The 13555-nt window shown below is 37.9% G+C and overlaps 1 protein-coding gene across 2 annotated transcripts in view; it reads right to left on the bottom strand.

Moving 5' to 3' along the window:
* grm8b (glutamate receptor, metabotropic 8b) overlaps positions 1-13555 on the bottom strand; it is a 332946-nt gene that overhangs the window by 183938 nt on the left and 135453 nt on the right.

Below are 13555 nucleotides of genomic sequence, written 5' to 3'. Positions count from 1 at the left end.
TTCTCAATGTGGTCATTATATATATCATATTGGTCAATATTAAATATACACTGGCTGTCACTGCCTGAATTTAAGTAGCAAATAGCTAAGAGTCTCCTACTAGCTGGTTATAGGATAATTGGCCATAGCTTCTCATTTCTTAATCAACCATGTTGGAAAACAGGTTAAAATATTCGCAACCATCAACCAAAGAAAACATCTAAGGAGATGTCTGAAAGTAATAAATTTAGGTCAAATTTGTCCAACATATTATTAAAAACTTAACTCTCTAAAAAAGAAATGTGGTTGAAAAAAATCTTGAATGATTGATATTAGTAATTACCTAAATATATGGTGAAATTTAAAAAAAAATTAAAAAACAACTCAAGCCTATGTTTAATAGTGAAAGTAAGAGCATTTCCAGATGAACAACGTGAAGGGACCTCAAGACTGTCACAATCACCAGCGATCGAATCCTTGCAGATGGCTGGTATACATGCAGATTGCAGGAAAAATACACACACACCACACTAATAAGCTACATATCCAGTCATGCACCGCTCACATGCACCTGTTTTGGGTTCCATTGATTACACACACACAAAGCCGGGGAATCGTTATGGACTGGTTACATGAGCTTTAAATACAGCGCACACACACATCTTTGCTTAGTCGTGTTTAACTGTACTGTAAGCATTATGAAGTTTGATATTAAAAACAGACTCCCGATGACATGTTGGGTAAACCTTCAAAGGGAACAGTGTATTTTATAAACTTATTAACAACATCCTGGATACCTAGCCTATGTTGTTTCACTTTCTTAACAATAAAATGAAAACATGATATAAAGAACTGCTATTTTCATTTTGATATTCACAACTTAACAGACAGCAAAAATGTTGAGGCATTTTGCTGCCTATATGAGGGTCAACTTTACTGTATGCATATTAATAACAAAACGGAGCCTATAATACTGCCTTCTTTCATTTTCAGTAAAAATACGAAACATACCCTTTCTTTTTCTGAATATCAGTTTTAATAATCAATAATGGCCATTATAAAAGTATAACATACAAAAAGTTTATACATTATAGGAAATAAAGGCAAGCAATCAGTCAATAAACTGAATGTACATGGTTACATTAATTATTAGCTTATCTTTGCAAGCAGCCAAAACACGTTACCTGACAACAAGTAATAGATTCAAAAATCAGGGAATATTTTGTTAGATATAAACAATAAGATAAATTAAATATCACGTTTAACAAATAAAGTGAGATTGGATCCAGCGGTAGATCCTTGATGAACAATCCGACGAGCACATCTCTCATCTGGGTAGATATGCTGCAGCGCATGCCAGAGTGTGTGAGTACTGGAGTACATTTGAAGATTTAACTCTTACTTACGTACATTGTTTGAAAAAAATCTCTACTGTTACTTCGCTACTTTTTGCAGTATTCTTGAGTCTGAATCTAAATCTGATTGCTGTTACTGTCAAATGGTAATAAAAATTATTCATATGACTTGTTCGCAAATATTGTGTGGTGACACATTGGAGATTGCGTTGTGAGAGGTTGCTACAGAGACATGGTTCCCTTTTGTTTAGTGTGTGCACGCCTGTGCTGGCATGATGGCTGAAGACGTGCAAGTATATCGGATTTGACAGCCGTACGTTTAGTCTCTGTTTTCAATCCAAAATGTCAAAATGACTAGTTTTATCATGCATTGTACAGTGTACACCAAACTGATTGAATAACAATTTCCTCAAGTACTTGTACTTTTACTTAAGTATTTAGACACTCTTCTCTGTTCTCATTTTTCTCACTCTACTCATGTTTGTTATTTGGCCAAAAATAGGATTTCTTAACCACAAACCCATTGTCTGTCATGCACTCCACCAAACACATGCACACAACACAAAATCTCATGTTTAATAGAGTAAGGATGCTGAAGATTTTTGCTTGTAAGGGTGGAATAATTGTACAAATTGTCAGACTGAAATGTCCTTATAAATTTATCAGCAAAAGTAAGTAAACACGTTCAAAAGGATAATGAATGCTATTTTCCATTTGAAATTTCAAGCTTTGCGGCCTGACAGCAGTGGTAAACAGCTTCCTGTTGCCCTCAAACAATATAGCAGAGTGAGAGCAGACCAGCGGGGGTGGAGGGATGAACAGCAATCAAATTCAGATTCAGACTGCAGAAAACAAGTGTGAAAACAACATAAGATTAAATCAATGGAACACTGAAAGTCCTGATTGTCGATTATGTAGTTGTTGTTTTTTTTTTCCTAATCACGGTTGCAGCTTTATTTTTACCACCGTAGCATCCTTAGATGCTACATTAAAGATCTAAAAGTAACATTGCAAATCCTTTTTGAATCAGATTTTGGATATAAAAAAACTGATTGGTTACAGAGAGTGAGAGAATACTGAGGGGGTGTCTTGGGTGAAGATTTCTTTGCCTGTTAATATGCCCCAGATTTGCCATTGCTTGTTGCATTCCTTTTGAACGGCATCCAAGCAGGCATGCGAATGTGATCAATTAGGGAAGAGCAATACTTCAGAGCATGTGCCTTTGGACAAATTTTCCTCTGGCTGGCAAACAACACTTACATCCATAAAATATTCAACAAAATCACAGCAGAAGCAGATCATTCCTCTTACATTAGGGTGACACAATGTAAAAAAAGGGTTTCACAGAGGTGAACACACACAAAAAAGAATGTTTAATAAAGTGGAGGAACTATGACGTCAATATGTATGCAAAAACCCGGAAGTGAGTTTTTTAGCATTTTAGCAGTTTTGGTTCCCTCGTACCAAAGTCAACGGGTTTTTGAATGGGATTTCAGTTAAATTGCTTCAATAAGGTTCGTGGCTAACACAAACTTAAGATACTTTCACGTTTTATTCTACAACATAAAACACATCAGTTACATCACACTCTTGATTTTTTAAATCGTTATGCTTCTTTAAAAAGACGGTTGATATCTAGTTACTAAATGAGACTACAGGTGGTGTCATTATACATCATCTAGCTGAACTTGTTTGGAACGCAGCTCGCTTGCACTGGACATTTGGATTATTCTGTTATTAAATATTTTCATGAATAGTACTTAATAATTTGTAGTATTTATTTAATCATGTTTAGATAATGCCCTCACTTGTAAAGACTGTCAAGACAGATTGATATGTTGATCATTTATTTTAATTAAACGATATAATGAAGATACTGCTTACCAATGCAGCCTGTCTCTTTCCTGCTCTCAGTAATGCAAACGTGTGAATAAATGTGTAAAAATACAAGCATATTAACTGTCATTTCAATGTGATCAACTGATTTTTCTTTTTTTTTGTTTCTTCATCTGAACACATTTAACTCTGTCATAACTGCAATACTTACACTCCTCCTTAAAATGTATAGCATATGTAACAGTATGAGCTGCTGTTCGCTGTACTTCGTGACAAAAGAAGAATATTAAATGTTGTTCTGTGTCCACGATGGAACTTGCAGGTATACAGACTTGTCCCTCACACCTAATTTCTGTTGCCTTTACTGAGGTAGGTGGGCTGTATTTATGCAAGAGATACACTTATTTAAATATGTCTTATGATAATACTATGTAGGCACATTTATACATACAGTTTTAAAACTTTTACAACAACCGTAAAGTACAACAAAACGTATTTCCCACATAAAAAACTATCCAAAAGGCAATTCTATACAAATGTTTTTTAGGTATTTGTATTTGTTTATAATATATAGCATGGATTATTAATAATAAACCGAGAGAGTAAATCTTTATCATGGACCAAATTTCTAAAAATAAGCTAAAAAAGTTGTCTGCAGCAGGGTGGTGCTGAAGTCACATGCGAGCGCTCCAAAGGCACTGTAGTCCGTTTATAGCCTAATGTTAGCTTTTCAGTTCTTGCGTTTGCATTTAAGATCCAAAAGTGATAAAAGATGTATTTCCGTGTGAGGATTATCCAGTTGAACAAAACGTGCAATTGTAATGAACTGTGTTTGAACACAGAGCTTATTATTTACTTCCAAAAGCCTATGGGAAAATTCTATAGGGATTTTATTGAGGGAATCAGTCTAAATACACTAAATGTTGCTGCATATTTAAATTAAATTAACAAGACCTTTAATAAACTCATTGAAGCGTCTTACTGTTTGTATGTACCCATGAAGCAATTAGTATTCTATTATATGTTAAAAATTTATGTTATATGTGTTTATATTTTTAAGCAATCATGGCAGCAGTAATTTTTAAAGTCATGATCACATGTTGAATGAAAGGTTGAATGAAATGAAAGGTTATTGGTCCTGTACAAAGAAATACTGTACAGTGCAATTGAGACATTTTTTCCATATCTAGAGATAATAGTGTCTAGATTTACACTAATTTACACAAATATAAATCATAATTTTAATTATTTTATTATACATATTCATTATGTATTCATTTATTTATTGCATATCTGACCTTGATTTAATGAAATGGATTATTTATTACAAAAAAAGCTCTGAAGCAGGACAGCCCTTTAGATAAGTCTGTTATATCATACTGATAAGTACTCATTAGGGACTAAGTTTAACTCACTCTCTTAGGAGGACATTACTGCATATATTACATATAAATTAATATTTGATCTCTTTTCACAGCACTAATGCCTTAAACTATTCCAGAACAGAGATGTCACTGTATTTTAGCCATATCAGCACTTCCCACCCTCATAAGAGGCATATGAAAATTTAACAGGATTTAAAAAAACAGGTTCGGGGAAAGGAAAGATGTGGTTGGAAAAAATAATATTGAACCACTTTTCTTTTTTGATGAGGTAAATGATATGACATGGTTGGTGAGTAGAACAACACATATTTTTTTATTGGCCTTTCTCTCAAAATCATTTCATATTAAAGAGAGTAGCATTCATCTAACATGCTCTGTGCCTCTGGACAATCCACAATCCAAGCTTAATGAGATCAAATAGGCCATTATTTTTCTTCAGCTGTCATTGCTGTAAGCTAGCAAAACTGAAAAAAGCTGATTGTGATGACAAACATAACATAAAATGTTTACAAAGACACAATGTAATTTAGCCAATTGCAATGTACAAAGTGTCCATGAATCAATTAGAATATTTTCCCGGATACAACTGTCTATTTTGACCATGGAAAAGCATTTATTTCACAAAATAAGAATTAAAATTATTATTACTATTGCTTTAATAATATTTTGATTAGTAAGACAGACGGCTAGTTAGAAAGTCTATTTGTGCATATTTTGTAATATTTCTTTAAAATAAAACAATTTATTCAATAATGCGTTTTTAATGAAACTTTTACTTTTTGATAAATCTGACTTGATCCAAAACTATAGCATGGCCGGAAGCTGGAGCATGAATGAAATGTTGCAGAATAGTGTTGGGGTTTAGAGTGCAGAGCATAGCAAAGAGGATTAAATTGGACTGGTCCATAATTTAACTTCTCCAGTCCCATACCAGCATTTAGAGTGTAGCCTCTGTAATAAGTAATGTCCAAAAAAGTTTAATACAGTTCAAAATTCAGTACCTGTTTACATTGCAGACTGGCTTTGTTTTCAAAGAAATATGAGAATGAAATGCTTCCATAGCAACTGAAACATTATAAAGCACTTTATTGCTGCAAGGTCAAGTGTTAAAGATTGAACAAATACTTTTTTTCTAGTACATGCAAAGATATTTTACTCAATGTTTAGGACTAACAACTATTGAGTACAGGTATGATTCTCCATGTGTTTTTCAAAACAGTTTTTACGTGGGATTTAATTTAGAACCTAATGAATAGCCAAGGTCTAGCCCATTCGTTCCTCTTTTAACAGCTGTGAATTTTACTTTACCATAATATATTTCCAACGCAGAGGAAAGGATATTCAGAAAAGCCAATTGTATAGTGTGCCCCTCTCTGAAAATAAATAAATAAATATTAAACTAAACAAACAAACAAATAAATAAATAAATAAATAAATAGATAGACCATCGTCAGCTTTAATATAGATTTTTTAAACTGCAGATGAATGTTCAAGTGGTTACATTAAAGTTTACATCAGTGCTTCCTTCCGCTTCCTGGCTTCCTTCTGCATTAATTCCCAATTCAAACTGTGTGCTGTGTTTAGTTATAACGGTCTACAGAACTTTGTCCAAGACTATTTGATCCTATTTTTTAGTAGAAATCTGTTTAGTTTTGCACTATTAACACACAAAGAAAAAAAAACAATTTAAAAGAAAAGTGTCAGTACAGATCCACAACACATTTATATCTTCTCCTTATGCTAATAAGTTTTTGAAGTGGCAGCAGTGGCAGAATACTAAAGAACTGTGCGCACTGCAGACTGGCAGCTCACACATTAAGGCACCAGCTCATCTTACACTCTATACCCCTTGGCCCACTTCTGTATGATGCCCAGCCTGATGCTTCAGGAGCGTATCAGTGGTTAGTGTAGCACTTTCCTTTAACCTAATATAAACTGGGTCTGATTACCTGATTTGTGGCCGGGTCATTGTTCAGCAGAGTTTCAAAACACAATAAACAGTCTGATGTCAAAAACACAAGAAACAAAGAGAAACGCTTACATACAGACAGCAACAGCTAAACAATACTCAGCAACATGTGTGTGAAACAGAGGGGTTTAAATAGTCCAAATAATCAATGGTCATGAGCTGTGAGTATCAGCTGTGAGTGTCTAATCAGTCAAGATCTGGAACCCGTTGTTTGTGTATGTTGCATAACTAGGCTTTGTAGTCCATTATTAGGCAGAATTGTAGTTCGTGTGAGTGTGAATGTTTTCCAGCGATCTCTTGTGGTTGGATCACTGGTAATCGTGACACATTCATTCGGTAGTTGCATTAATAACAAATTGGGTTATGTTTATGATTTATATATGTATGTTTTTTATTTTAGGTAATTAAACTATTTTATTTATTTTCTAGAATTTTACTAAATAAATTAGTTGTATTTGTCCTCTGAAAATAAAGTAATAATCCTTAAAAATGTTGCCTAATTGTACTTTTATTATTATTTACTATTGCTACTTCAAAAATTAACAGTGTGTACCTGTAGTTATCCTATAGACCACTTCATTGTGGTCATGTCATTGGCCCATAAACATTTCCTGCTTGTTATCAAACTATTTATTAACTGTAATGAGAGGCAATTCAATCATAATGTTAAAAACAGCTATCATAACGATATTTATCAATATGTGGCTCTTTTTGGATTCTCGGATTAAAAATGTAAAACAGGAAATACGTTGGGACCATTGTTTTTGTTTACATCCCTCATAATGGTCTATATACCTATAAGTTACAGTACCATATAATGTAATGTAAGAAAACTACTAAACATTACATGTTTATATTATATTATATTATATTATATTATATTATATTATATTATATTATATTATATTATATTATAATTACTGTCTTAAAGTAAATTTTCAGTAGCTGATGCCATTATCCAAAGAAATGACCTACATTATTATGGTACTCCCATATACTTTTCCTCTTATCCAGTTGTAAGAATACTAAAAAAGCAATAGCTACAAAATAAACTGAATATATTTCTTTCTTTTTTTTCAGCAGAAATGCTTAGGATCAGTCACTGCCGTGAAAAAAAAAATGTTTGCAACATAAATCCTCTTCTCCCTTGATTTTTGTTTCTTTTCTTTGTCCTATGAATAGATATGCAAAAAGAATTTTAGAGAGTTTTAAACAAAAGCTCCCTAGCCTTCTTAGTGTTGATGCCTGTACGAAATTGCATCTGATTGGTGCAGTGTGCCGACACAGGAGCAGAAATCCCACCGCTGCCTGTGTCTTATCAAGTCTAGTTAATCCGTCACACAGGCGTGGGAGGTGCCAATTTTTGAGCGAGTCAATTTCAGCCAAGCTCTGCACACATTATACAACTATGAGAAACATCTTGCTTTTTCATCACACCAGGCACATTGTCAATGAATCAGCTGAGAAGTTAATGGGAGCTTTTTCTTCCCCACTTCAATGCTCTCTTTCTCCCACCTTCTCCTTATCTATCTCACACTCTCTGAAGTTAACTAAACAAATGGAACACAAAGATGAAAGGAAACTACAGGCATAAAAGAGAAGATAATATTTGAGCAGATGAGTGTGAAGTCCATATAAAAACAATACAATTCAAAATGCACAGCATTTTCTTTAGTAGTAAGTATATATATATATTGGAATTTGGAAAATTATTGGATTTTGCGGTAACACTTTACAGTACATGAGCAATGGTGTATGAATTTGTAAAGTGAACATTACTTTATTATGAATTAATGATGGGTTAAGGCAACTCTAAATATAAACGAACTGTAACTACTCTGTAAAACCAAAAAATTAAAGGTAACTCAAACCGTTTGAGGAAACCGATTGCAACAAACCATTTAAGTTCAAAAACTAATCCTAATGAGCATGTAAACTTAATCCATTTGTGTAAATGATGCAATTTGAGAACAGCAAAACCTAAAAAATAAAGAGAACTTAAAGCAACTGAGTACTGTAAAACCCAATAAGTTAAGGCAACTCAAACCATTTGAGGAAACTGATTGCAACAAACCATTTGAGTAAAAAAAACATATCTTTATGAGTACTGTGAACTTACTCCATTTAGTTGAAGTAATGAGGTAACTCATTACCTTCAACACTGAGTTCAAAACTCTTTTTAAATGAGTATAGTTAACTTTCAGTAAATTTTGAGTTAACTACACTCATTTCATTTGATAAAGTTGACTGTTGGGTTTTACAGTGGACAACATAACTCACACAAGTTCATGAGTAAATAACAACTACCTTAATTACTTGTTAGTACATGTTGTTAATAATGCATTAATTAACATTTAAGTCTAAGCTAAATGTAACCAACATTAACTCATGAGCTGTAAATGTAAATTTATGTCATGGCTTTACTTGGAGGGGCACATTCTCATTTACTCATTCTTAAGTACTTATTAACTCCTGTGTTTTAACCATTCATGTTGATGTTGGCAGAACACTTTTCTATTGTTATTGAGTGTAAATGCATAGGGAGTTCATGAGTTGTTAAGAATGAGTTAAATTATAAAAGTAAAGTCATTATATAATTATACATTACCATATCACACGTTCATGATGGTTAATATAAGCATAAACTAATGTGGTAATTAATACATTATTTAACAGTCATTTACTAACAAGTAATTAAGGTAGCCATAATTCACAGATGAACTCATGTAACTCATGTTGTAGTGAAAGTTATGATTAGCACATACATTAACTCATCATTAGTTCATAAAAAAGTAATGTTTATTTTATACATTAATACATCATTATTTATGTACTTATTGTATCGTGTTACTGATTTTGTTTTACACTTAATTTAGTTAAATCATGTCCTTTTTTATTTTGTGTGATAAGATGATTGCAAACTTTCAAAAATTAGTCAAATCTTGAACTGCTCAGATTAAGTAAACTATTAAAACAAATCGAAACTAAATGATTTTGAGTGAAAATATCTTCATTTAATATATTTAAATCAAATATATAAAAGTACAAATAAAATAAAAAAAACATACATATACATGAATTGCATTGCAGTTTTCAAGTGGATTGAACAAAATAGGCAGTAAAAAAATAACTCAGTCAGTCAATAATGTTACCTTCACTACCTGATGAAGGAAACAGAAAATGTATGTCTGTAACGACATTAGGCGTCATGCTACAGAGCCCCAATCACTTAAGAGAAATAAAACAAGATAATTAACATCATACAAAACGAGGTATAAGCTCAGTGTGCCCCACTACAGTTAGGTTGTAAACAAGGTTCCAGCAAATGGCTGGAGCAGTAGGTAATAATAATCACATTAGTATCAGATGTTTCCTTTGTGTCATTCATTATGATGTTATGTCTAGGGTTGACACGATTATGAAATTTTCCAGACAATTAATTGTTTTAGAAAAAAATTATGATTATGGTGGTTAACTGTCTGGATTTGTACTTTCTTGTTTTTTCTGTGTACTTTGTAATTCATTCATTCATTAATTTTCTTGTCGACTTAGTCCCTTTATTAATCCGGGGTCGCCACAGCGGAATGAACCGCCAACTTATCCAGCAAGTTTTTTATGCAGCGGATGCCCTTCCAGCTGCAACCCATCTCTGGGAAATGTACTGTAACGAGCAATTATATGCCACGTCGCCCTGGTCGCAAATTTCACCCAGCTGGACCTTCATCAAGCCAGGATCGGACACAGCTGGAGCTCATCAAGCGGAGAGACATATAAGCCCAACCTACGCCAGGAGAAGATGAGCTTCATTCCTTCTATGACTCCCTGTGCTAATGCTTGTCTCTCTGTCTCTCCTTAGCGGACTCCAGCTAGTGACGATCCTGCACCCGACTACTCACCGTCCTTCACCTACTTCCCGGAGCACCAGAGCACCTCACCCTAAAGAAGAGCACCTTTTACAGCACATTCACTTTGTAAATAAAGCACCCTCCGGGGACTTGTCTGTAAACTCATCCTGTTGTGCCGCTGTTTTCCCTCTGCCTCGCTACAACTGGTGGAGAATGCGCGCTTTTTCAGAGGGAAAAAAATTCAGCACTTACCAGTAAGAAGAAGTAACCACTGAATTTTCTCTGTTTTTCTTCTGTTTACAGACAGGCATCCGCTCTCTCTCTCACTCACGCTCTCTTACTCGGCTGTCATCCCCTCCTGAGTCATGTCGATCGAAGAGGTAGTACGCCATCTAGCGGAAATCTCAAGAAGACAACAAGTGATAACTGAACAACTCACCGCCAGACAAGACCGTATGGAACAACAGCTCCGCCAAGCGGCCGGTTCCAGCCAGTTCTCTGAGGTGAGCGCCCATAGATTTATCACAAAACTCAGCGACCTGGATGATATTGATGCTTACCTGCACACCTTTGAGGTAATTGCGGAAAGAGAGAGATGGCCGAAGGAAAGTTGGGCGAGGATGCTAGCGCCATTCCTGACTGGAGAAGCTCAAAGAGCTTATTTCGCATTAGAGACACCGAAAAATGACGACTATAAAGCATTAAAAAAGGAGATACTCGCCAGAATGGGACTCTCCAATATAAGCGCAGCACAACAATTTTCTCAGTGGTCCTATGATGACAAACAGCCGGTTCGGATCCAAGCAGCCAACTTATCCAGATTGGGAAGATTATGGTTGCTGGGAGGAGATACAACCGCAGTCCAGGTCGCTGAGAAGGTAGTCATTGAAAAGATGATGAGGGCGCTACCCAGACGGCTCCGCACACTTACCAGCATGAGGAACCCCGACTCGCTGGCCGCTTTGGTGGAGGCGGTAGAGCTGGCGGAAGCTCACGTGGCCCGGGAGACTGGGGAGAGAGCGGCTCTGCCACCCCGGAGGGTAAATGCACCATGGCGACCGGTGGAGGGCACAACACGACCAGGCAGCAGACCGGCGGTCCCCAGCCCAGTCGACGAGCCGATGCCCACAGAGCCAACAACACTCTCGGCCCCGGCCTGGACGGCAGGGTGCGTGGTACATCGCAACGTCCCTCCCGAAGCTCCCACCCGAAAAGTATGTTTAGACGGGAAAACACAGACGGCCACACTGGATACAGGAAGTGCAATAACACTGGTCCACCCAAACACATTAAAATACCATCAAGAAGGGAAAGGTCGAATCCCGATTACATGCATACACGGTGATACCCGCCACGTACCCGCCCAAAGAGTCACCATAGCGACGAAGTCGGGAAGCTGGCGCATCGAAGTAGGAGTGGTTCCAGATCTTCCAGTACCCCTTCTTCTGGGTAGAGACTGGCCGGGGTTCGATGATCTCCTCACCCATCATCAGGCTCGATCGGCTCGTACAAAGAAGAACAGCAAGGGACGGGCTCAACGGGACCGCCAACCAGCGCTGATGGCCACCGAGAGCGACAGAGGGGGTGAGTCATCATCGGCTAACCTGTACTATGATCTTTTCCAACAGATTACCGCAGGTGGCGATTTCGGGAGAGCACAGCGTGAAGACGAAACGTTGAAGCACTGCTGGCCACAAGTCCGGATCATAGACGGTAACGAACGGTTTCCCAGCCCTCACCCCCTCCCACATTTTATTGTACAAAATGGTCTGCTGTACTGTGTCGCAGAGAGGCGGGGGGAAACAAAGACGCTATTGGTCGTCCCGAGGACCAAAAGGGAGACGGTTCTGGAACTGGCACATACTCACCCGATGGCAGGACATCTAGGAGCAGCCAACACGATCAAAAGGATTAGAGATTGTTTCCACTGGCCCGGGTTGGATGGAGAAGTCAAGAGGTATTGTCAGGCATGTGACATCTGCCAAAGAACGTCTCCCCAACGACCACCCCCCAGCCCTCTGATACCATTACCCATCATTGAGGTGCCCTTCAACCGCATTGGCATGGACTTGATAGGGCCTTTGCCGAAGTCGGCCCGGGGACATGAACACATCCTTGTCATCCTCGACTACGCCACCAGATATCCAGAAGCGATACCTCTGAGAAAGGCCACGTCATCGGCAATCGCTAAAGAGCTGTTTTTATTGTGCAGCCGAGTAGGAATACCAGCAGAGATACTGACCGACCAGGGCACCCCATTCATGTCCCGGTTGATGGCAGACCTCTGCCGCCTCCTAAAGGTAAAGCAAATAAAAACCTCTGTTTATCATCCGCAGACTGATGGCTTGGTGGAGCGCTTTAACAAGACGCTGAAGCAGATGCTCCGCAGGGTGGTGGCAGAGGATGGGCGCGACTGGGACCTCATGATCCCGTACGTGCTTTTCGGGATCAGAGAAGTTCCCCAAGGATCTACAGGTTTTACACCTTTTGAATTGCTGTTCGGCCGTCAACCACGAGGGCTATTGGACGTGGCTCGTCAAGCTTGGGAGCAAGAGCCAGCCCCACAACGGTCAGTGATTGAGCACGTACGGGACATGAGAGGACGTATAGAGAAAGTCATGCCCATTGTCAAGCAACATCTGACCGAAGCCCAGCGCGCCCAACAGCGATTATATAACCGGCCCGCCCAACCCAGAGAGTTCCAACCAGGGGACAAAGTAATGATCCTGATACCTACCACCACCTCGAAGTTCTTGGCCTCTTGGAAGGGGCCATATACAGTGGTAGAAAGGGTAGGGCCGGTAAACTATCGAGTCCGTCAGCCGGGACGAAGAAGAGAAGAACAACTTTACCACATCAATTTGATGAAGAAATGGGTTGCAGCTCCAGGTCATCTAGTTGCCTTCTCAGAAGAAACTTCTCCCGTTGTCCATATAGGTGAGCAACTCTCACCGAATCAGAAGGCGGAGCTGCAAGCCTTGGTCGGTCAGTTCAGGGATGTGTTCTCAGAGAAACCGGGCCGAACCACCATCATCCAGCACGACATCATCACCCCACCTGGCACCATCGTCCGGCAGAGGCCTTATCGAGTACCAGAAGCTCGCCGGCTGGCTATCAACGATGAGATCCAAAAGATGAGGAAATTGGGAATCATCGAACCATCTCGTAGCCCGTGGTCCAGCCCCA

The sequence above is a fragment of the Danio rerio genome, chromosome 25 (genome assembly GCF_052040795.2).
Source record: "Danio rerio strain M-AB ecotype USA chromosome 25, GRCz13ab, whole genome shotgun sequence".
NCBI classification, from domain to species: domain Eukaryota; kingdom Metazoa; phylum Chordata; class Actinopteri; order Cypriniformes; family Danionidae; genus Danio; species Danio rerio.
Note: the sequence above shows the minus strand (reverse complement) of the source record. Positions and strands in the feature narration are given on the sequence as shown.